This window comes from Fragaria vesca, linkage group LG6, assembly GCF_000184155.1.
Source record: "Fragaria vesca subsp. vesca linkage group LG6, FraVesHawaii_1.0, whole genome shotgun sequence".
Classification (NCBI taxonomy): domain Eukaryota; kingdom Viridiplantae; phylum Streptophyta; class Magnoliopsida; order Rosales; family Rosaceae; genus Fragaria; species Fragaria vesca.
Window position 1 is genome coordinate 13450700 of NC_020496.1, and position 4872 is coordinate 13455571.

Sequence of the window (4872 nt, forward strand, 5' to 3'; positions counted from 1 at the left end):
GAGAGAGAGAGAGAAGGAGGGGTTTGGTGTGCACAGGGATTGTGAGACAAAGGACCAAGTACAGAAGCGATAAATATACTAAACTCAGGGAGAGAGGAGCAGTCGGTTTTGAGAGTGGAGAAGAAGGAAAACTTAAAACTGCCCATGGTTTTGGTTGTCCGCTGCTTTGGAATGTAAAACCCACAGGTTTCGTTTTTGTTTTGCAAAACTAAAACTAGCGAAGGAAAGGAGACGTCTTTAAAACTAAAAATCTCACCCACCTTACATTTTGTGTGCCGTAGTTGGATGTTTGTGTTTTCATCACCCATGACACGTAAATGGAAAGGTTGTATGTTATTCTTCTATTTAAGTAATAAGCTTTACAACGTATTATAAATTCTTTTATAAATGAATATTTGATAAATCTATAATTTTGATTAAAAAATAAAACTTTTTTGATCCGACACGAATGAAGTATCGCAGCGTCATCTTCGTTAGATGAAGTTTTATACAATTTTGCTTAGTTGTAATTTATTACAGAACTTTACTCACTTTGTCATCAATTTTTGATGGTTTGATATGTCTTTTTATGGGCTCCGGCCTAACACAAATCATCTTAAAGCAAATAGTGTGACCCTAGTCATTTTGGAATCAGATTTGCCAACTAGCAGAGTTGGTGGTCCCATCCAATCAGCTCTCTCTATATATATATATATATATATATATATATATGACCACATGACCACCAACTCTGCTGGTTGGTAAATCTGGTTCCAGTCATTTTGTTGGTGATTCACGATTTCACTCTTCCATTTATTCATACCTGGTCTTTTGAATTGTACAACTAGCAACATGAAATAACTTTAAGTGTCGTAGGAATGTTGCCACAATGACAAGAGCATTATGGTTCTGGATATGTGGTGAACTGGTGATGTATCGTGTCTCGAGAGAAGTTTTGTTGTTTTATTGCACCTTAGAGCATCTCGAATGGAAATGTCAAAATACTTACCAAATTCGAAATGTCAAACTATTTTTTCTCTATCTATTCTCTTTCTTGTAGTAATTTTAATATCTCTTGTTCCAATTCCTGTTCAAAGAAGGAAAAGACTCAAAATTAGCAGAAATGTGAACTGTCATATACAGATTCAGAAATACATTTTTTGCAAACTCATCTCCATATTAGAAGTCAAATCCTCATGTGTTCTTCATGTTCAACCAAACAAAAGAACCTAATACTACACAGATCACATAACAAATTACCATTTCAAAAAACGACATAACACATTCACCAAGTGACACACACTCCACCCAAAACTAAACCGCTCAGACACCAAAATGCTAAACAACTTCATACCACTTGGAATTAGAGAAACCAAAGCTTTGCCAAAGTCAGTCGTGGCGGCACCAAAAATATCCCTACCACAAAACGCCTATAATCAGGTTTATGGGTATTCAATTTGTGAATCGAGAAACTTGAATATGAAAAATTATCATTCATGTTGATGTATTCGAGATTGGAGTAGAAATTTTGGGTGTGAGAAAATGAACAAGGGATAAGAAAGAATATGGCACATGAAATAAGATAGCAAATGTAACTTTTGTTCATAAATTTTGAAGATAGCGGATGCATCTTTTATTCAAAAAAAAAAAAAAAAACCCTTCTATTCTCTTGGTGAACAATGAGTTGGTATCGGAAAATAGCGAGGTTAGATTTGACCGATAGAATAAGTATTTTTCTATGTCATAATTGACATATGGGTTGAAGAAACGTAATATGTCAAAAGTAGTTGTCAGGTTTGAGTTGTCTTTGGATCCGGGTTCATGCATACGGTCTTTTTCAAAAGTTTCTAAATTCCAGGCAATCTTGGTTTTGAATTTGAATATGGGTTTTCACAACTATTACAATTATGAAATTTCACTACTTCAAAGACTTATGTAATATGTCTCATAGCTTTTAGACCTCGTTTAGTTCTCTTTTTTCTTTTGGTAAACAAAAAATTGAACATCATGAGGTGAAATTGGCAATAACACAAATGAGTAGGCTTATTATAGTAATAAATTTATGTAATAAATGATGGAAAAGAGAAGTAAAACTCAATCCAATTCTCAAAAGAACCATATTCAATCTCAAAGGGTCTCTTGACCGCAAACGATGTGTGGTTTTGCTACAAGACGAGGATTTAAAATGTCACATGGTTTGGATCAAGGTAGCTCGAAGTTTGACAGAGATTTGAGTTTTTTTTTTTGACAGTTTTAGGGTGCCCTAAAGGCTTCCTAGGCCCCGAAGTCAATCCTACGACCATGCGAAATGTTTCAACTATGCATTGCAGCATAGTGCCTGACCACTTTGTACAGCTTCGGGATTCAAACCTAGATTGGGGAGCATACCTAACTAGGCCAAAACCACTAGGCCACTTGCAGTAGTTGACATAGATTTGAGTTATTTTCTTACAAAACTTTTGGGTGAATCGGATAGTCGAAATTTACATTCATAGGGCGGTAGATTTTGGGTTTCGGATCCAGAAGACGCCGACGAGTATAACTTCATCAAAAGAGGCTATTTTTTTGGATCTTGAATGCAGCAGCGGTAAAACCACACCGATAGAGACTTGATGTCTTTTAGGGCATTGGGATCTCGGCTTAAATCGGGGTCTGGTGCTTTTGGTGGTAGTGTGGCGTTAGATGTTTTGTTCCTTGTCGTTGGGCAACGATGACGACGACATATGTATTGTGACGACGACCCATGGATTTTGTTTGCATTTGGGCCAGCTGGATCTCAAATTTAGTTATTGCTTTTATTTCTAGTTTAATTCCAATAATTCCTTTTTGTTAGAGAACTCTAGGCGGGAATCTAACCATGCTTCAGTGTTCACTCTATGCATATTTTGGTTTTTAGATTTTCTGACTACACCTTTTTTTTCCCAAGTGGTGCCTTTTTTTTTTCAATGGTTACAGGCTCACTTATTGTGAGCATGAAATGATGTAATGATGATTATGAGGGTACTACTTTTGCTTATCGACTTGTTGTAATTCGTTCTCTGCCCATATGACGGTAGAATAATATGCAATGTAACCTCTGTTGATGATTAATGATATTGTTAACGTTAGAGATGATTCAAAAAAAAAAAAGGATTGAACTATCTGATCGATTCACGTTGTATATGTACTCGCTAATCTCTAATTAACTTTTAATTAGATGTATGAAATGCATGTGAATATGCTCATCTAAATATAATGTAATTAAATTTCAACCTACTAATAATGAATTCATACTCAACGAGTTGGTCTATATTTTGTAAGTCATGAAGGCAACTAGACACTCGGAAAAATGAACACAAAAGAGTCAAAATAGAAAGTAGTTTGTCGAGTATAAAAAGGCAAAATTGAAAGTAATGTGACAAATTTTTTCTTGGTTAGAAAGTTATGGGACCTTATGAAAGATTATGCTGACTTGCTGGTGGCGGGTTAAGGAATGGGATTAGGTGCCTACGATAGTACTGTGGTGGACAATCTTATACCAATCCACTGTCATAGTTTATTGGCCCATGAACTGTAGCTTTCAACCAAGGTTGGTCCACTGTCACCAATGCACGTGAAACAAGTCTTTCACTATTTAGTACCGTTGGATAAGTTTTTCCTGTCTAAATCCAAAGCCACATTCCTTCTTTGGACCCCAACATTCATTTTCTATCCTCTTACTAATACGACCTTTTCGTTATTATCTTGACAGGCATAATTATTTTTTTATTTTTTCTCTTAGAAAAGTTTTAATGTTGATAAAAAAAAGAAGTTTTTAGGGTGTGTCTATTGCCATGTGTAGTATTTTGAAAAGTTTTGTGGGTGGCAACGTGTTGTATCTTGAAAAGTTTTGGAAACTGAAGGCAGCAGACCCAGGATCATTTAGTCTAACGGTATAGTCTCTTTTTAGAAAATAAAAAATTATGAGTTCAATTTACGTTTACAGAAACTATAAGTAATGCCTCAATATCCTAATGAGTAATGACAATTATGGACAACATTGTTGTGATTTTCAAAACACTAATATAAGAATCAGTTGGAAATATAATCACATAAAGTAAAATCTGTTCTAGGATATTTTCTATGTGTGCCTTGGCCTTATGCCAATAGGATATGTAGTTAGACTAGATCTATGTATTCATATCCTTACCATATTGGTATTGTGTAATTCCCTATATAAAGGGCTCCTATCAATGAATAAGATGACTCTCTTGCTATCTCTTTGTCTCTACACTTTATTCTTCATCACGTTATCATGCACTTTGTTCTAACCCTAGAGCCAATAGCCCACCATTTTTTTTTCCAAACCCTAAAATCGGGCAGCCTTGTTTTTCCCGATTTCCGACCAAAATTCCGACTGCCCTCCGCCGGAATTTTATATCCCCAGAAAGCTCTTTCCGTCACGGATCCAACGCCGCCGGCCTCACCTTGAGAACCGGCCGGAAAGTCTCCGAACCGGCCGCCGGAAAATTCCAGACCGCCGCCACTACCGACCACCGGTTCACCACCTTCCCTTGCTCCGATCAACCTGAAATTTTGACAGAAGCTTCCCCATCCAGAGCTGCTCCTCCTATCAAATTTTCAGCCCCAAATTCGAAGTATAAGTAGGCGAAACGTTATTTCTCCTCTCGGCAGCCTCTAGAAAGGTATGTTTTTGAAACCTTAAACTTTCCAAGTTCAATAACTCGGGGAGGATAAAATCCTTTCCTCCCTTCTCCATCTCCATTCTATGCTTGGGATTTTTGTGCGTGCAGGTACCCAAATCCCGGAATTTTATTCGCGGGTCAAGAGTATGTTGGATCACTCTTGTTTCTTTGTCCGGGTTGTGTTTGATCAACCCGACCTTTCACCGGATTGTGTTTGATCAATCCGAGG